This window comes from Sturnira hondurensis, unplaced genomic scaffold (assembly GCF_014824575.4).
Source record: "Sturnira hondurensis isolate 20B ecotype Veracruz unplaced genomic scaffold, ASM1482457v3 Scaffold0001989, whole genome shotgun sequence".
Taxonomy (NCBI): domain Eukaryota; kingdom Metazoa; phylum Chordata; class Mammalia; order Chiroptera; family Phyllostomidae; genus Sturnira; species Sturnira hondurensis.
In genome coordinates, this window is record NW_028074620.1 from 2372659 (window position 1) to 2393968 (window position 21310).

The 21310-nt window shown below is 41.7% G+C and overlaps 1 long non-coding RNA gene across 1 annotated transcript; it reads right to left on the reverse strand.

The window, feature by feature from the left end:
- Positions 1 to 13706: 13706 nt before the first annotated feature.
- On the reverse strand, positions 13707 to 20159 carry LOC118981635 (uncharacterized). The gene is made up of 3 exons (XR_005065381.1): positions 20149 to 20159; positions 17814 to 17816; positions 13707 to 13784 (listed from the first exon to the last, which is right to left on the reverse strand). It is a non-coding gene; the product is annotated as an uncharacterized LOC118981635 (long non-coding RNA).
- Between the last annotated feature and the right edge of the window lie 1151 nt (positions 20160 to 21310).

Here is a 21310-nt window from a genome sequence, read left to right on the forward strand (position 1 = left end):
TCATCATTTGCAAAATGAAGTTAAACAGATTTTTAATAATTAGCAAATTATCTTCCTTCTTTTCATAGAAATTGTGCTAGCTTTTATATACATGTTCAAAAATGTAATACGAAATGCTTATTAAAAGCCAGGTAGTGTTCTAGGCTCTGGGAATATAAAGATGTTTAGGACATACCCACCAAGAAATAAGTAAAACAGGGCACCAAAGCCACTCAGCTGAGTATTATCTTGCAATTCTGGATTCTGTGTTATAATTTATCACTCACATTCTTTCATAGCCTTTCTGATACTTGGCATGAATTTTCATTTTCTGAGCTTGGACCTCTCTTCTCCTGTTTCATTCTTCCACTGCTGTACTGGAACAAAGGTCACTTGAAATGGAAGAAAATCTCAGCTGTAACCAAAGGCGCAAAGATCAAAGTTGGCAGCTTCATTTAGGCTTGGGATTAAGCGACTTCCTCTTTAAGATCAAAATTCCAGATGATCCAAATATAGGCAAATAAGCCCCAGTGGAACACTCAGCTTTCTGTGCTGAATCCAGGAGAGAAGCAAGAAATAACCATAGAAGCAACTCAGTCTCACTATCTCCAACCCCATTGGCTCCATGCTAATTGCCTAGCCCAACAGTGAGATTGCATTTCAAAATATGGTCAAACACAAAACAGCCAAGTCAATCAAGCATTAAGTATTCAAGCACAATTATCCCAACACATGCCCAAGTACCAGCAGTGAAGCAGCTTAATTTGGGAGCAGCTCTGTAATCATCTCTTTGGGCAGCTGAGATTTTAACCTCTCCCCTCGGGCCTCCTGTGCAGGGATAGGAGATGGGGGAGCTGGACTGGCTGCCTCAGTGAGAGAGATCACAACAGGAGCAGATGCCCCCCCAAGCTAGGGGGACCTCATTTAAATGCATACGAAAGGTGGGGGAAGGGAAGGGGCAGAAGGTCTGCAGAAGTCCCCATTGTTGGGGAGAGTCCTGTGGGACAGATGGTGAGGCTGGTCACTCAGTCTAGCTGTCAGACACTCTCTGTCAAGTTCCCTGGAGACTGTGGGGCTTTCTTTCCACTTTTCACTCAGGTCCTGTGTGCTTTCTCAGTGTGAGTAAGGGCTCTCTTTCTTCACCGCCCCTCAGACTTCCAGGAGGCTGAATTGCCTGATCCTTCCCCCACTCTTTCCTTTTGCTTTCTCTGTTCTTTCTGGATCAGCTAACTCTGGGCCTCTGAGGACCCACTCGATGCAGAGAAAAGTGAGTGATTTTCTTTGTCTCTAATTGATGCTGTGCTCTCTTCCAGTGGCTTCTGACTGGTATGCTCTTTAACAAATTACTCCACAGTCCTCGTTAGGACTATTGACATTTACTGCTAACCAACCCCTACAGTTAGGGGTGATGGGTAACTGACTTTCCTAGTCTTTCTTCTTCCTTTTATTTCAGTCCTGAAACGGGGTGGACTTACTGACCTTCTGTGCTTTGATTTGGACTTATGCTAGCCTTTCATGCTATGTGAGGGTGCAAAAAATAAATAAACATTGACTACAGACACAGATCTTTTTTATATCACTAAGGTACACAGAGTCAGCATTTCTACATACAGCTCTGTCTTTAAAGCACTAGCTGTTGAAAATATATCTTGGCCTCAAAACCTGCTTCCTTTTAACATTATACACAGCTTATGCTAAGGCAGCTATTCCTTAGAGTTCTCAGTTAAGATTTCCTCCAGCCTGCGATGTTGTTAAATTTGTTTTAGCTTTTAAACCACATTGGCAGTCCAGTGCGTGCTAATGATGCTTCTGTGAGCTGGACAAAATCAGCATCACTGTGGAGAGACTGGTTCCCGGGGTTGGCTGGCAAAGGTCAAGACAGAAATATCATTTATTACCCCTCATATGCCTAGGATTAATTTTTCTCCCAGGGACTATTCTCTGGACACATATTCTTTAATGTTTCATTTTTGTTCCGGTGAATAAAATTTTGATTTCGTGTTTGCCTTCCCTTCTACTTGTGAAAACTGTGGAGAGAGAGGTTTTGTGTTCACATTAACCAGGTCAGGATTCAATATTCCTCCCTGAGACATCAGAGCAACTCAATACATTTTGACTAACTAAATAAATAGAAGGAGTTTTAAAATGTTAGAAATTAACAATAGGGAACACAATGAAATTTGAAAGAAGAAAGAGTGTCTAATCTGAAAGTCAAACATTTCCTCTATACCCCAACTATTCCAGATGCTATTCCTATGGGCCACAGTAAAACGACAATGCTTTACTTGGAAGTAAAATGGCTGTGAGAGAGTCGAAAGAAAGCCTGGAATCACTATATATTCATGGTCTAAAACATTCAAGAACGCTAACCATTCAAGTGCTAATGTCCTAAGGAGACAGGCCCGCCAACTAGCAATTTGCACAAGTAGTTTTGCAAGAATTGCAGTGGACACATTTGCAGGAGATGGGATAGGAGCTTAGCCTTGCCTCTGGGTCCCCAACCGACCCCCTGGGTGAGTCCTTTGCACACAGGGGTTGCAATGCAGAAGCAGAAGTTGTGGGTTCACTATGTGCAGTGTTGTCTTAGTGCTTGAGATACAGAGTTGTGACACGGACAGGGGTAGGAGCCATCCCCGACCCCTGAACAACACTGCCACAGGCCTTTGGGGATTTACTGCTTTTTGAGCATTGGGAGATGGGATCCTTGGCATTTATATCAAACTTCTATGGATACCTGTAGTGGCAAGATACCATCTGTTGGCTTTCCAGAATATCAGAGTTGGTGGAGAGCTGAGGAGCTGAAGAGAAAAGAATAGGAAGAAATGGATACATCTCATTGTGGGAGAGAAATGCAAACACACCAAAAAAAGTACATGCTGATTGAAAATTTGAAGGCTACATACCCTACTTTGGAAGACAGAAATAAAAGCTAGGTCATATTGCTTATGCACACTTAACCACATGTTTTCTCTTCATTGCATGTAAACCTAGCACCAGAAAACTCATCTTGCACAGGTAACAATGTGCCCTCCAATTTGAAATCATAAAATAGTCTGCTTAGAGATGGGTATCTCTCTTACTTTTGTTTTATCATTTTCTTAAGAAAAGCTCCTCTAATCCATTCAGTCTGATATTGCTTGAAAAACAATCAGAGACTATAAAACAGAATTGGCAAATGCATTATAAACACACTGACATTACCCCATACCCATTACAGATATTGCTAATCAGTCCTTGCCTTCATTGCAGCCTTAGAACCGGATAGAGCACAATATACCAGCACCTTCTACCAAGTGATCTGTGCTGGTATTTGAGGTTACTCCTATTTACCACCTTCACTTAAAGATGATAATGATATAGTCTGAACATTAAAACATAGAAAATGAGTTTCATTGCTTAAGAGTTACTGAGAAGAACCCAGGATACAAATTTTACTGGTAAAAGGGCATGTCTACCATTGTCAAGAACTGCTGCTGGTTCCCACAAGGAGCCATGCGATATAGCCTATGGGCTGGAGTAAGGGATTATCATGGGAAGAAGAACTTGCTCACGTGGCAACTTGGGGAATTTATACTTGCCTCAGTATGTGTTTCCATGGTGCTGGTGAGTATTACATTGCACTGGGGAAACTAAAGAGGCCTAGAACAATTTCCAAGTAGATGGTTTCTCAGGATTAGCAGGCGATAGGATAGAAATTGGAAGACCATTCACCTTGGCCATCTTTTACTAGAAATGACAAGGGAAAGCATTAATCTCATTTCTTATCTCTTGGAACATGACCTTCACAGTGAGTGAAGGCCTTCAGTCAGTATGGTAACATACAAAGAAGTTTATCACACGAACTAACAGAACAATACTACAATTCAAAGAGTGCTACTGGCCAGGAGCATCTTCTGAGCCTTTTCTTCACACTGCTCAGAATAAAAAATTTGAAGAGCAAGTTGCTTGTTTCATGGTTTGTTTAGCTGTCATTTGAGTGTTAATGTGTTTTACATGAGGAATTACCTTGTTTGATCCTCACAATTATCATATGAATTATTCCCATTTTAAATTAAATACACTAAGACCCAACGAGAATAAAATACTCATGGTCACAGAGCCTGAAATGCCCAAATGGGGATTCAGATAACGTCTGTCACAACAAAGTCAATGTTTCTCCCCACCACACATCATAAATCAACTTCAGAGGTAAATAACCTGTGCACGCAGAAGAACTTTAGGGCCCGTATGTCCCTTCATTCTCCCCCTCGGGTCTGAGGTTTAGAAGATCTTCCTTCTCCCTGGTCAACACTGACCATTTTGTGTGCCCCATCTGGGTCTGTTAATAGAACAGAGAAATCCCATTTCTATAACTTTGTTCTCTGTAACAGAAGAGAATTCAAGACACTCTTCCCTGAGGTTTTATTCTCTAATACAGGGAGTAACTAACCAGGCTGTTAAGAACCTCACTTGCAGGGATCTATCTTTGACTGTTTTAAGCCAGAAGTAGACATGATTACATTAAAAGTATAAATATTCCCAATAGGCTGTTCATTGGTAGGGAGGGGTAGGAGACAGTAAATGGAAGTAAGATCATTCTCTGTCACTTTAATTCTTCAATCAACAGATATGCTCTGGGGTGATATTAACATTTAACAGCAGATATAAAACAAGTATCAATCAATGCAAATGGGCAGGTCCTGGAAGCTCCCCTGCCATGCCAGACATTATGAACTTTTAAGTGCTAAATCCTGGGGAAATGTGTAGGATGTGGGGTACAATGGGAAGACTCGGACGAATAACAATTACCTACTAGTAATTTTTTTCAACATTTTAGAAACTAGTAGTTCCAAAAAGTGGCACAACAGTGGAACATCAGCCCTGGATTGAACAACAACATGATTGAATATTTTAACACGTCAAGAAGAGTGTGTTGCTCAGAAGAGGGGTATTGTTAGCTACAGAGCAGAAAAATAGAGGCTAATGCCATCCTAGTGCTGAGCCAGAAGAGACTTTGGTCCATTCATCTCCATCGATGGTGGAGATGACCCAGCTGAGTCTACATCCATTAAACAATCAAGCTACATAACTAGTCCCTTACTCTGCTTCCATATCTATTTTAAAATTTATCTTACTTGAACTTCTATGCTGCTTTTTCTCTATGAAACAGCTAAGATGAAAACATCTTTACACAATCAAGTGCATGTTGAGCTAAGTTGGAGAAAGTAGTAGATGTCTGTTACATCACTGTTTTCAGCACCCTTCACTGATCAGCTTTAAGTTCAATAATTAACACAGATATTGGGCACGAGTATATTCCTAGGGAAAAGTTTGATTTCACTACATCTCATATGTTCAACTTGGAGAGTCTTGAAAGAACTGTTAGAGCGATACCAGCCAAGTTCTGCATTATATATGAGAGCTATAAGAAAAATACAAGAAGACAAGTCCAATTGTTTCTCAAGTGCTAGTAAGGCTAAAAGTGTAAGTAGGTTCAAGGAGGATTGGATAAATCCATGGATGTCAACTCTGAGCAGATTTGTATCTTCTCAAGTCCTCTGAGATTTATGTGATTGATATTGTCTTTCAAAAAGATTGTGCTGTCAACTGAGATTACAATTGTGCCTCTTATCCATGGAGGATACATTCCTTGACCCCTGTGGATGCCTGAAAATGACCAAGGAAAGTATTGAGCCCTATATATACTATATTTCCCCCTATAAGTACATTCATACCTATGATAAAATTTAACATATATTAGACACAGTAGGAGATTAATAAAATAACTAATAATAAAATAGTACAATTAGAACAATATATAATATAATAAAATTTATGTGAATATGATGTCTCTGTTTGCAGTAAATTTTATATCTTCTGGCTCAAACGTATTCCTGAATCTGTGTAACGACCCTCTACGTGCAGTAAATGGCTTGGTGTCACTGGTTTCAGGGGATCCCTTGGTACAGTCTTTGTATAGACTCAATGCTTTCTGGTATAACACATTGTCAATCAGAATGCTTTCTGTTCATGCCTTCCATCCACAAATTTAATGCCCTTTTCATCTTCACTATGCACTTATAATGCACTGTGGTAATAACTTTTGCAGTTTTGAGGTACAACAACAAAACTATAACAAATTCATTTTTCCTTCACAATTTCAGAGATAGAAAATTCTTTCTTACTGTTGACCTTAGCAACCTCAGCATACAATATTTTTTCATTCCTTAATAAGTTGAGAACTTTCACCATTTCACTTGAAGAAAGCACTTACACAGCTTCTCTCTGGCATATCTGAATTGATAGCATCACTGCTCTTGTGTTTTGAGGCCATTATTGGAACACAAGCACTGTAATACCATGACACTCAATCTGATAACCCAGACAGCTCCTAAGTGACTAAGGGGCATGTAGGGTCTATGGCATGAATACACAGGACAAAGGAATGATTCATATCCTGGGAAGACAGAGTAGGATGGGGTGAAATTTTGTCTCGCAACACTGAATGTCTCCCAATTTATAACTTATCAGTTGTGTATTTCTGGGATTTCTATTTAATATTTTTGGATTGCAGTTGACCACAGATGACTGGATCTAGAAAGCAAAACCACAGGTAAGGAGGGACTGCTGTATTAGGCTGGTTGAAGGATGAATGTGATCCATCTGATGATATCCTGTGGGACTGTGAAGGTTAGCTCCAGTCTAAATATATGGTAGAACTAACCCCACACTCTAGCTTCTAACCCTCAACCCAGTAAGTGTTCCAAATATGCAGGGGTTGAATACAGGTATTTGGAAGCCTATACAGCCACTGGAAGGATTGGGCAGTAAAGATGAGATGAGCCATCACTGAAGATCTCTGCTTGTAGCAAGTGGTTCCTAGGAATCTCCCACTGTTTATATTAGCTGGCAACACTCACTTGAGGACTCAGAAATAGCCACTAATCATTGCTTAGAACACAGATTAGGTATTTACACATCTGTTCACACATCTCTCTACACTGCTTCTGGTGTATAATGGCCTCTTTTTTCCATCCATCTCCTAAACTGCAGATGTGTGGCCTTCATTGGTTGGCACTAACTTGGAATTACACAGGAAATGGGATCCTGGGAAATGTGGTTCCTAGCTTCTCCTCTGCAAGACCTTAAATAGATGGAGGTATTTCAAGCTGACAACAGACAACTTACCACAACATGGTAGAGGCCATTTCTGAATAAATGAAAAAAATGAACATGAACTTTCACACCTGAATACTTTGAAGTAGCCACATTCTAATACAGCCTCTTAAAAAGTAGTCAGGAACATTCTAATGTTCTGGGGGCTGAGAGACAGAATATTATTTGGGGACTTTCTAAAAGAGGGGCCTTGCTCATTCCTGAAACTCACTGGTTCTCAAATGTCAGAAAAAGAAGAAGAACTGGAAGAAAGAATGTGTTTTGTGACACACCATGCTCTGCCAAACACCTGAGAATATCACCATTGTGAACTGCATCAGATGAAGCATGAAGAATTTTATTAGGGGAAAATTCTGTATGTAGAACTGGAGTCCACATGTCCACAAAGTAACAAGTTGTCAAACCAAGCATGATGGACTGTTCCAGAATTTTCCCATTAATACACATTTGTAGCTTGTTCATTTTTGGTCACCTGCTAGTGCTTGCTACCAGACAAGTGGTAGTAGGCATCAAAGTTTATGAATGAATTCTGGAAGAAAATTATCTTCTCTAAAAAGACAGATTTTATTCCCCCTAATATCTTTAAAAAGATTCCCAGTATTATGCACTAACACTAGGCCACCCCAGTCCAATGTGTCACTGGGAAATTGATTATAATGTCATGGGTTTGAGTCAACTATGTAAAAGAGTGTTAAAGTATTGGCCTAACAAATGTTTAAAAGGTGAAGAAATTATAATAAGCTGTCACCTAATGACCCTCAAATTACCTGCTGCTACTAGAACCAACATTTAGATGGAAATCTTTAAGGATGTTCAAAGCTGAGATTCTATGCACTGTACGTCTCTAGAAGTTCTGTGCCCAAAAGTTCTCATCAGTGGCTCAAAAATCAAGGAAATTTGCAGAACTAGTGGACAAATGTGATCAACTCTACACCAGGAACCCAATACAGCAAGGGGGGAGGGTCTTCTACCAGGAAAGCAGAAAAAGAATAGACATTTAGAGCTGAGAAAGGAAGAGACAGAAAGAGATGGGGGAGAGAGAGGAAGGGAAGTAACATGGGGGAGGGGGAGAGTGAGAGAGAGTAAGAGAGAGACAGAGAGAGAGAGAGAGAACACGTACACACACATGCACTAACACTTTCAGCGGATCAAGATCAAGGGCATAACCTATAGTTTAGATATTAAGGTATCATCATCTTCTTCCAGGACTTAACAATTGGTACTAAGAGAGAAATGAGGGAGAGTTATTCTCTTAAGTTTCTTAAAACTTGGACAGGGAAAGTTCTCTAGAAAATGGGGATTGGCCTTGAGTCTTCCCAGATGAATGTATATTTATTTTAAAATGTGTGATGAACTGTCTTGCTGTAACCAATACCAGACAACAGAAAAGAACATCTTGCATCTCAGAAAGGAAATTTTCCAAAGGACGGGGCTCTTGATTTTGTGAACCAGACCCAACAGTGGGGTCAAGTTCAGTGGAGTTTCAGGCAAGTTGTATACTATGTATATTGAAATTTGAACCACCTCTGACTTTGCCAGCCTGGTTCCATGGATGACTTTACATTGCTCTTCTCATTACTTAGGATAAATTCTAAGCTCCTTACTGTGGTCTGCAATATCCTAAATGATTAGACCTCTACCCACGAGTCTAGGCTCCTGGTACTTCCATCTTCATTTGCTAAGCTCTAGCCACACTGTGGCTTTCTTAATGTTGCTCACAGAAACTAAACTTATCCCTACCTCAGCGGCTTTACCTGTGCTATTTTCTCAGTTCCTCACTTTTTCAGATTTTTTGAAACCATCTGAGACTTTTCTAACCACCCCATGTCAAAGACCTTGCATCATCCCAAACAAGCCATTCTCTTTCCGATTTTTCTCCTTTAATTTCTTCATAACATTTAGCAACTTCTGAAATTAAACTATGTGTATACTTTTAAAATCTGCATCCACCACTAGAACTCCATGAAAATGAGGATCTTATCTCTTTCAATGATCACATTACCGAGTTGAAAAAGTGTTCCACCAAGAGAGAGAATTCAGAGCCACACATGCATCTTCAATTATTTGTTCATCTATTCTTTCCTTCAAAGAAAAAAAATTATTAACCACCCGCCTTTTGCCAAGCACCAGGGATTGAGTAATGAGCAAAAGACCTTCCTCCTGGAGCTTATATTCTAGTATTTGGAATAGCCAATAAATAAATATAATGATATCTGGTATACTATGAAAAAATTAAATGGGGTATGAGGAAAAGATGTTTAATCTGGCCTTTTATATGGGGTGTTCAACAAAGGCTTTCTAAGGAAGTGACATTTAAGCAAAGACCTAAAAGAAATGAATAAGTTACTATGTGATACTAGACAAGAGAAATGTTATTCCATGCAGAATAAATAGGAAATGCAAAGACCTCAGGTGGGAGTTATACTTGGTATGGCAAAGGAACAGCAAGGAGGCCAAGGTGGCTGAGAGCATATGAAGGGGCCAGAGATAGATAGTAATTCTGAATGGTGAGTAGGGCCGGGTCCACAGAGAGAAGCTGTGGAGGCTTACACTTTGGTCTTTGGGGAATCAAGGAAAGCCCTGGGACAGTGGGAGTGTGAGGCCTGGCCTATCTCAATCTCTCTGGGACTCCTGGGGTTCGGCATGAATCTCATTACTTGACCAGCTGTCCACATTTACGGCAGGCAGCCTTCAGGGCTGCATCAGACTTCTTATTCTCCTGTGAAGAGGCAGCAAATAAATCAGAAGGAGAGTTCCTCTGTGCAAGTGCTACAACCCTGAGGGACCAGGGAGAAATTTAGGGAAGAAAACAGGTAGAGGTAAGAGCCTTTGTGATTCAGGTATTAGAGAAACAATGGACTATTTGACCTGGTTTATGTAATCTCAGATTACTGAGAACTGTTTATTTGTGAAATGTCTGTATTAATAGGTCTGCATGTTCACTGTTGTGTGTGCATCTGTGAACACATGGTATTGAGACTGGCAGATATTCCCTGTTGTCTCAGTGGGGACAGACTTGGAGTCCATACAAAGTCCTTCATTTTACATGGAGGAAACTAAGGCCCAGAGAACTGAAGTCCTGTGTGTGAATGTGCACACCGGGTCAAGATTTGAGGTCTAGCTCTGTCCGTGTCTTCCCCTCTCTGAGCTCCTTCAAGACACAGTTCTGGCTTCTGAAGAACACCATTCAGTCTACCTAGCTCAGGCATATGACATAACCATCTGCGAAAGTCAAATAAGCAGAAGGAAGAAATCCTAGTGCCACTGAACCTAACAGGAGGATCAGCTGCAATGGCTAGTGTTTGAATCTTGCCCTGCACCACATTGCTACTGCCTTCCATACTTTGAGGCTATTCAGGAACTTGCTGACAACACAGAATTCCAGAAAAATAGAGACCTCATTTGTAGACAAAGTAGAGTTGAATATTTGCTAAAATTTTTCTCCCACATTTCCCCTTCAGAGCAGAGTCCAGCCAATGTAGCCCACGTCACCTCCCTGTGTGGCTGGCTGAGAGGTGCAGTGTGTGTGCATCTGTATGTAAACTGGTTACTGAGTCTTTGCAATTCTTTCTCATGCCTGCCCTTGCATCAGCCACTGCTGCCTTGACCTTAGCTCACCCCCTGCCAGGGCCACTGGCATCTGATTATGCACTGAGCATCAGCCTGCCTTCTTTGACCATCTTACTAAGGCCAAATCAGAATGAGATGATCAGCTTGAACAACGTGAGAAGCTTTCCTCCCCCTTATCACAAATGTTTAGTCAGTTTAAATCTGGCTACCCTTCAAGGATATGCTTGAAACAGAGGTGGTGCTACTCAAAGATTACCAAGATTCCTCTCCTACTTCACACACACTTCAAATATCATTAAGCTTCAGTGTTCTCTCCTCTTCATTTTTTTTTCTCTCTCCAGTGTATCTCCTCACATGGTGTATCAGTCAGGGTGTTCCAGAGAAATAGAGTCAATACAATATATAGAAATGTATAACAGGAGATTTACCACAGGAATTGGCTCATTGTGGAGGCTGAGAAGTCCCACGTCTGCCATCTGCACGCTGGAAACCCAGGAAAGCTGGTGGCACGATCGAGTCCAAGCCCAAGGTCTGAGATCCAGGCTTCCTGAGATACAACTCCCAGTCTGAAGCCAAGGGCCTCAGAACATGGGGCTGTGGGGATATGTGGGAGAGGGGACAGGCAGCTGATGTAAGTCCTGGATTCCAAAGGCCAGAAGCCCAGGAGCTCTCATATCTAAGGGCAGAAAAAGATGGATGTCCCTGATCAAAAAGAGAGAATTTGCCCTTTCTTGGCAATAAATCTATAGATTTTGATATTTTGAGTATGCCAGCTATTTCCATGTTGTTTGTTCTCAATGTTTCAGTTTGATTGCTGTCAACTTCAACTGGTCTACCTGACCAACTGAGGCACTGTCCAGTGAGAACTCTCCAGCACAAAACTTTGCAAACCACTTCTGACACATTGGACAGCACCTTCTTTGTACAGTGCACAAACCTTTTATCGCGTTTCAGTTGTGTTTTTTTCTTTCTTGAAATAATAAAGTATAATACTCCAAAAATGTTTGGTATGTTCTTCCATCTTCATTACTAAAATGGCTGCACAAAAATTGACCAACTTTGATTATGTTTTTTAAGTGCACACTGATATGACAGCTATCACAGTACAACATAACAATTGTTTTGAATGAAGTTAAAGACAACTAAGTGTTACTAGAGTTATTGTATGGAAAAAAACAAACAAAAGAACTTTTCGGCCAATGCAATAGCTGGTCCTCAATGGATTGGATGCTGTTTACCCACATTGGTGAGGACAGATCTTCTTTACTTAAGTCTACTGATTCAAAAGTTAATCTGTCCTAGAAATTCCTTCACAGATGAACTCAGAAATGATGTTTTACTAGCTCTCTGGGCATCCCTTCGCCCAGTAAGGCTGACACAAAAAATTAACTATCCCACAGGGGTCCTCTGATCACTCATTCACCACCAACTCCCATCTCCTTATCAGGAGCTCTGAACTCCCTCCTAACTTCTACATGCTAGAACAGCATGCTCTAAGTCTCAAAGAGCACATTCTGGCCATTCCCTTCCCAATCTCACCTCTGCACTTCTTTAAAAATCTTCTTTCTCCTGTATTCAATTAGGAAGCTGCACTGCAGTCAGCACAATTTCCGAAGCTGAAAATGCTCCTCCCCTAACCTGTCTAATCAAACTGGTCACTGTGTCCTTGCGATTCTCTCTCATGCCTGCCCTTGCCTCAACCGCTGCTGCCTTGACTTTAGCTCACCTCCTGCCAGGCCCTCACAACAGAATCCTAATCATTTACATGACCACTTGTCAAACTCTCCTGCAACAGCCAGTAACTCACTGCTATCGACTTTTAGAAAGGAATAAAGGAAATTCCCAAACAGGAGTCCAATAAGGTTTGAACATCAACACTGTTCACGGAATAGGGCTTGCCAGTTCTTTTTTTTTTAAGATGATAGTTAAAGCATATAAGTGCTGGGATGTTTGTTCAAAAGGAAAATCAACCTCATCACTTTACAGGCACATACCAAGGGGAAGGAAAGGAGTGTCGGAACTATTTAGATTCTGAGAGGCCTTTTTTAGGTTCTCTGGTTAGATGACTTCCAAACTGCATGACTTCTCTGAGCTTTGACTTTCCCATCTGTAAATTCAGAAGTTAATATTGTTTGCTTGGGAGGGCTGCTGTATTAAGTATGACAGTGTGTGCAAGGGATGTCTCTCTCTGCCCGACTCAGAGTAAATGACACAAGATTCAATTTTTTTCTCGGCACTGCCTAGTGACTTCTTCCTTATGCACACTCACGCTTCTCATCAGGAATGCCTGACCCGAGCATGAGGCCCTGGACAATTTCGCCAACATGCTTGACTCGAGGGTATTTTAAGGTAAGCAGCCTTTTCTTCAGAGTCCTGAGCCTGGGTTTCAGGTGCACGTTTCTACCAGCTGGCTGACATATGTGGCCTGCTGCAGACTAATTTCTTCTGACATGTTGCCTTGAATGCACAGTCACAGAGCATGTGCTAAAGTGCTAAACATACCCAAACTGTGCACTTTCCAATCTGTGAAAGCTTTTTGGTGGGTCCAGGCTTTTTTTCTCGATCTGAGGCATTATAATGGAGCAGCACATGGACACTTCATTGAGGCAATCTGTCATTTTGCAAGTGCTTAATAGCAGCAGCAGTACCTGTGTGTCCTTCCCAGTGAGCCAGGCGCCACCAAACAGCTGCTCTTCTTTAGAAGTCAGGGCTGCATTAATGAGCTTGCAGACAAAGAACTGACTGTGCAGTGTGGCCCTGGGTTCACACACAGGCTGAAGGTAAAGTACAGAGTGAAAGCTGCACCCGGAAATCCTATGACTTTATTTACAAAAAATTGGTATGGGGCCTAAATGAGCTAATGTGTTCCTTGAGACGTTCAGACCTTGGAAAGATGAGGTCACCCCTGTGCCATTTTTAACAGTCATGACAGCTAGCAATCGGTTATCTGGCACTGCGGAATTTAAGTGTTAGCACACTTTGAATCTCACTATAACCCTATAAAGCACAGGTGGCAAACACAAGGCCCAAGGGCCGAATCCGGCTCTCTACCTTGTTTCATCTGGCCTGGCACCTCGTTTCTGGTTGATGACAGCGCCGAGCTCCTTGCCCAGAGTTACGGAGTAGTTGCATTTCAGGGATATCAAACTCATTTTCACTGGGGGTCATGTCAGCCTTGCAGTTGCCTTCAAAAGTCCGAATGTAATTTTAAAACTGAATAAATCACAGGTGGCAAACACAAGGCCCGCAGGCCAAAACCAGCCTTCCACCTTGTTTTATCTGGCTGGCACCTTGTCTTATCGGGCCCAGTGCCTTGTTTCTACCCGGCAGCTGGGCTGAGCTCCTTGCCCCTAGTTAAGGAGTAGTTACATTTATACAAATGTAGGAATCAAACCCAAAGCTACCGCTACTACTAGTAAAATAATGATACAAATTAAGCAGCAGTAATACTGTAGTAGGAAGCATTTCCTTAGCCATTGCCATGGGGTAACACCTAGTGCTTACAGTCATTATTGACTTCTCTCAATGACTCATCAAACAGATATTTTATCCTCTTTCTACAAAAGTGGATTTTGAGGTCCAGAGAGGTTATGTAACTTGCTGGAGGTTACAGAGCTTGTACATAGGAGAACAAGGCTAGACTCCAGGTCCCTTGACTCTGTAGGTTCATGTGTATCTCAGGCAATTGGACCCCAGGTGAGTGAGTGGTGTCTGGGACAGGAGGACATGCACATAGGCCAGCATGGCCAAGGCTGAAAGAGACAAATAGGTGCACAGATGTTCCTTTGGTCATCCAATGATTTTAATCGCCTGCTTTTTGCCTTCTGTCTGGTTGCTAAGAAATGATGAATAAAAGGACAGGTTCTAAAAAAAAAACCTGGCTTCAGGTATAAGTTGTATGAGTTCAGTTGAACCCTCTGACAGTTGTTTTAAAATATCTGCGTATGTGCGCACACACACCCACATCTATGTCACACACGGGTGGAGGACGAGAGCAGAGCTGTAGGCTGATTACGTGTCCTTTTCTGCTTCCTGACAGCTATGAAACTACAAGTGGGTAGATTATAGTTGAAGATAAAAATAGGCATTATTCTGCCGCTTTCTCTTCCCAGCTTTTTAGTCGCTCCAGCTTGAAAGCATATTGTAGCATTTTATTGTAGTCTGGGCTCTTGTGGATTCTCTTGTTTGTGACTCCTTTTTGGAAAACTAGAAACATTCCCTCTCCATGGAGAAAGGAACTCAAGTATCAGTGAGAGAGAGGCAGTGGTGTGTGTGTTTGTGTGCACGTGTGTGCATACACACCCGTGTTCCTCCCAGTGCCTCTCAGAGAAGACAGGCTGTAGAGTGTGAATATGAATAGAGCGGAAATTGGAAATTGACACAGCTGTTTCTGTTTGACTGTAACCATTTTTAGAATTTCAGGATGCACTAAGCTTCCAAAACTATGCGGCCCACTCACCCTTGGGATTAAAGATTACTGGGGGACAGGGGAGTGATTTGAACACATTGGATGCATCATCCCAGGGTCTAAAGGACCTCCGTCACCCCAGCATTGAGGGCCATTCGGTGCAACACACGCTGGGCATCCTCTTTGGCAATTAAACTGAATTCTACAAGTAGTTGTATGTCAGGTCTGTCCTAAGCCACTTCCTTTCCCACATGTCTTCTCCATTCTTTTTACTGAAACTTTAGCTTATGATAACTTCAAACACAGCAAAGTATGGTGTTCAGTGTTTCTAAACTTAGGTTCCCTTCACCACAGCACCCCCAACTGTTGTGTTTTAAAATGCACATTCTGTGCCTACCACAGGTCTATGGGATTTGAGTCTAACAGGAATCTGAATTTTAATAAACTCCCCAGGCTATTCTTGCAAACACTAAAATTACCAAAGGTCTGGTAAAGTGACAAAGAAAAAGAATTCTGATGTTGCAATGGCCTGGTCTTAATCCAGGACCTACCACTTTATACCTGGGGGGTGGGGAAACAAGATACTCACAGATGCTGTGTATTGCCTACTTATTTACAAGGGGGATGACACTGGTCAACTCACATTTTCTGTAGGTTCTGTTTATTATCTGTAAAATGGGGATGACAATGGTGTCTAGAGTATAGCATTGTTATAAACATTGAGAATACATATGTATTAACATAGGGCAGTGGTTCTCAACTGGGCTTGGGTGACCTTGTCCACCAGTGGGACGACTATCAATGTTTGGGCACATTTCTGGTTGTCAAAACCCGGGTTGGGGGGATGGTACTACTGTCATCTGGAATAGAAGTCAGTGATACGTCTAGATATCCTACAAGGCACAGGGAAGCTCCCCACAATAAAGAATTATCATCCCAAAATGTCAATAGTTGACATTTTGAGAAACTCAGGCATAGAGCCCAGCACATCATGCCTGGCCTCAAATTCTGGGTGCCGCCAGCCTAGCTGTGTGAGCTCAGGTAGGTTGCTCAATCATTTGGAGTTTCAATTTCTCCGTCTGTAAAATAAGGATAAAAATACCTTCCTCACAAGGTTAGTGAGGGCTCCAGGACGTAATATGGAAAATGTATCTGGTATATTTTCAGGAGGGCTCTTTCTTTTATTTCCTTATTCTGGCCTGATTTAAAAGGGTCTGATTTCTACATTTATAACAAGCTGGGAAGCCTAAGGCTTCCTCACCTTTAATTTGTCAAGTGAGGTACTTTATGAGTTGGCACCAAGCAGGGCACAGATGGCCCATCATCTGAGCATGCATGCATGGCCAGGCCCTGTTACTGAGGTTAGGAATCAGAGGGCCCCCTGCTGGGCCAAGGCTCCAGGACAGCCCCATAAACAGCCACAGGCTGAAACCCTTGCCCTGAGTGCACTATTAACCCCATGATGCTATATTAAAATAATGGAGAACTAGCATATTAGAAAGGATAAGACAAAACCTAAAAATAAATCCAGCTAACAAGGTGAGGTTTCTGATCTGGGCAGTACAGAAACACAGCACCCTTTACCATTTAAGCCATTGGATCTAGGATACTGACAACTTACCATCAACTACTCAGTTGTGTATGTGAATGGAAGAGAGCAGAGGTGTCCCATCATTTAGATTTCATGTGTGACCTCAGAGTGCAAAGAGCATTAAGACAATGCAAGATTTGAGTGTATACTTCTGAATATACTGGTGTTTCTGGGTGCTCCACCCTAGGCAGAATAGGAGAAGCTTGGAATTTCACTACTCTGGGAGTAAGTTTAATGTATAATGATCATAAATACAGCACAGTGGTCAGATCTTTATATTGACTTGCATTCAAAAGAGAGAGATACGCTGAGACCCCACCCCACCCCATTGCTCTCTGGGTTTTAGGGCTACTCAAGTCATCTTCATTGAGTAAGATTGGCTTTGTCTCCTTCTAGTACATCAACTCTAACTGATCCTTAGTCAACTGACACAATTGTGGGGAGGCTCGGGGTCTACCTAATATGTCCAAAGGACAGGATGACCAAAGGTATGGTTCAGGTCTTCAAAAAGTGGTAAAGATGAAGAAAAACACTGTCCCCCTCACTTCCCCACTACCAAAAAAAAAATAAAAAAATTAAGGGCTGCTGCTTCCTAAGAAAAGATGCAATTTAGAATCAGACTTCTTACTCTTTGTTATTTGAACCCAGTCACACACATCCCTCCTGAGAAGAGGGTTAGGGAGCAGGTGAATGGCTCTGCGACAGGCATTTTGCTTCAGATAAAGTCAGAAACAAGCAAACACTGCACAACTGCTGCTACAGCATGAGCCTGCGATGAAGTCAGCAGGCAGGTGCCGCCTCACTCCCCCTCATCCTTATCACACAGCTGCATCAGCTTTTACTTTTCCTTCGGTCAAACAAACTTTAAATTCATCCTGCTCACGAGGAAGTCACCCGTTAAAGAAATGAGACTGACTGATCCCAGCAGAGATTCAAGGCCAGAGACGCTCTGGACCCCTGCCCAGGTCAGCTCTTTGCTGAGGGTGGGACAACCACACACATGGAAGGCAGCTTTTGTCTTTCTCAGGGGAAGGTGACATTGTATCAAGGGCTACTGCTTGGGCTTCCTCAGTGACTCTCACTGTAGACCAGGAAAAGCATACTCTCCACCTACTCTGGGCCAGGAGGAAATACAATCCTTACAGCAGCCCTTGAGATTTGTGGGTAGTATTTGTAAGTAGTATCTCATTTGTACAGTGGAACAAACCAAGTCCTGGAGAATAGAGAAGGGTCTCTTTTTCCAAAGGCCTCCTCAGCCATAAAAGTCACTTTGCATTAAAATATGAGCAAGTGGTTAAGAATCTGATTTTGTTACTCCCTTGCTTGAAAGCTTCCTTCCGCTTCCCCATTGCCTGAGGCAGTTCTTCTCAACCCAGGCTGCACACTGGAAATACCTGGGGAAATTTCAGAAGTGCAATGTCCTGGCCCCAATCCAGACCAATTAAACCACAATCGATGGTGGTGGAATTCCAGCTCTGCTTTAGAGTATTTTTGAAAGTTGTTGAATGATTCTCAAGTGCAGTCAGGATTAAGGACCACTGCCCTAAGAGATTAGTGTCGGGCTCCTTGACATCTCTTGCTAGGTTCTCTTGCAACCAGATCCTTGCTTATCTCTTTAGCCTCATCTCCTACCACCTCCCATTTCACCCTCAGCACTTTGTGCTGGGCCAGCCTGGGCTCCTCAACAAGACTACACACTCCTGCATCTTTGCTTTGGTACGCCATCATCCACCTGGAGTGCTCCTTTCTCTCTTTTTCACCTTGGCTAGTGTCTAGTTTTTCTTTCAGATTGAGCTCAGCACTACCTCTTCCAGGAAGGAAGCCTTCCTGAACATCACCCGGTAATCCTCCTAGGTGCATTACAGGAGCCTACCCTATCACTGCAATTGGTCACAATCCTTAGTTGCCTCCTCCTTCATTGGAGTGAGTGCCTGGCCAGGTCAGACCCCATGCACCTCAGCACTCACATTATTTGTTGGTCCCAAAGAATCAAAAGCAAGGACTCACCCAGATACCTGTGTACCCATATTCCTAATAGCATTATCCATAGTAGCCAAAAAGGAGGAAAGAGTCCAAGGGTCTGTCAACAGGTGAATGGGTAAACAGAATGTGGTAGAGCCATACAAGGGAATATTATTCAACCTTAAAGAGGAAGGAAATTCTCATGCATGGTGCAACATGGATGAACCTTGAAAATATTAATGCCAAGAGAAGTAAAACATAAAAGAACAACTATTATATGAAACTTACACGAAATACCTAGAATAGGCAAATTCATAAAGACAGAAAGTAAGATAGAGGTGACTAGGGGCTGGGAGTGAGGGGGAAGGGGAGTAATTGTTTAACGGGTACAGGATTTCTGTTTGGGATGATGAAAAGTTCTAGAAATGGATAGTCATGATGGTTGCACAACATTGTAAAGCATGTAAGGCCATTGAATTGTACACTAACGATGTTAAAATGCTAAGTTTTATGTTATATATATTTTACCACAATAACATGGCAACAAAGTTTGCTGTGTTAAATAGATCAATAAATCAATCAATAAATCCTAGTGTACTTAGAAGAGATCTAAAGCCTTACTCCATACAGTCTAGCTTTAGACCCTATGTGATCTGCCCCCAGCTTTCTTTTCTGCAAATATACCAGACTTGTTCCCTATTCAAGTTCATTACAATTTGTTTTAGTGATTAAAATGATTAACCTTATATACTTCCCTCTTTTAATTAAAATGTCACACAAATGACATGTCATTAACATTGCCCCAGAATAGTTTTCCTTGATCATGATATTTCAAATTGCTAATCTCACCCTTGTCAGTTAAATTAGTCATTGTACTTATTAAGATAATACTTGCTTATATCATAGATAAATCCCAAAATTTCTGTAACTTAGAACAGTCCTAAACTTCAGAACCATCTGGAGGGCTGGTTAAAACCCAGGTAGCTGGGCCCAGCCTACCAAGTTTTAATTTAATGTGTCTTGGATGGGCCAAGAATTTGTACTTACTTACAACAGTATCCCAAGTGACACTGATTATGCTCTCTGAAGGACCCCACTTTGCAAACCACCAACCTAACAAAATTAAACTTTATTTTTCACTCAGGTAACCATGAAATGTAGGCATTCCTAGCAGTATGGCTTTCCTCCATACTGTGATTCAGGGGTTCCATCCAATGGTTCCACTATTTTTTTTACAAAGGATGCTCAAGGTTGCCCCAGGATTTGCCTTCTTCCAAAATAGCCAAAAGATAAAAGAGCACAGAGGACCACAAGTGGGAAGTTTTTATGGGCCAGGCTTTGAAGTGGAACACATCAATTCTTCCCACACTTCAATAGCTAGAACTCAGTCACATGGCCACAGCTGAACTGTAAGGGAGGTTGGGAAATATAATCTATTTTTGTGTCTATGGGAACAGTAAATGGGATTGGAGATCCACCATACCCAGTGGCATCTTATGCAACTATATTTGTCTTTATAGGCTTATTTCCACTTGTTATTATATTACATATTTATTTGCTTACCATTTCATTGTCTACTCACATTGGAGTGTAAGCTTCACAAGGACAGGGACTCTGTCTTGTCAACTGCTATATGTTTAGCACCTAACACAGTGCTTGGTATACAGAAGGCACCAATAGTTATTTCTTGAATTACTAAATGCAGTTTTCATGGGGCACTCTATTTAGTAATTTCCTATTTACCTCTTCCGTCAGATGTTCTGAAAACCATGTTGGTTTTCTTGCTTATATCACTGGGTCTCTCCCATTATATCAGGCCTATGTTATGACAACAGATAGGATCACTTTAGCACCAAAGAAGTTGTGTTACCCTATCAACTGCTGTCCTGGGCATGACAGGCATGCCATCTACCACCCCCAACATCCCTTTCTAGTTTACACCAGTGGTCTTCTTTGCAAGGAGGAAGAATAGGCCCAAAGGATGTTCATTTTAAGCCAGGCTGAGAAGCCATGAGCTGATCTAACACAAAACACTCTCCAAATAGGGTGATGGTAACTAAGACAAAACTGTGGGATTTTTACTACAGGAGTTTGAAAAGTCATCAGAAAGAAATAAAAGAGTAAGTATATAGAGAGAGAATCAGGCACACCATGACAATGAGTGGTAAGACTCAAGAGGGGGAGAAAATTGTCTTGGATCCTCACAGCCTTCTATTTCATTTGCAGGATATTTTTAAAATAAATCTGTTTTAAAAGAGGCTCTGAATGAATCACTGTTCCTCATTTGGTCATAAACCTGACTAACCTAAGCCAGCACCTGTTGGCAAAATGGTTACCAGCTCAGTAAGGGAGCTCACTGAGTAGCTATCACATTTATATGCCACTTAAATAACTTGACAAAGTGAACCACCCCACCCAGACATGGCATATAAGCATACACCAGGAATATAACTATACACTAAACAAGTTCAGACCTCATTACCTCCTACTAAGAACACTGCAGCAATTCCTCCACTCCCTTCCTCATCTCTTTTGTACCATGCCACCAGATTCATCTTTCATAAAACTGACCTTTAACTTCAAGTATCCATGGAATAGGAATTCTCTAGGGGTTGCATGTACATTGTCTCAGTCCTCAGAAAAAG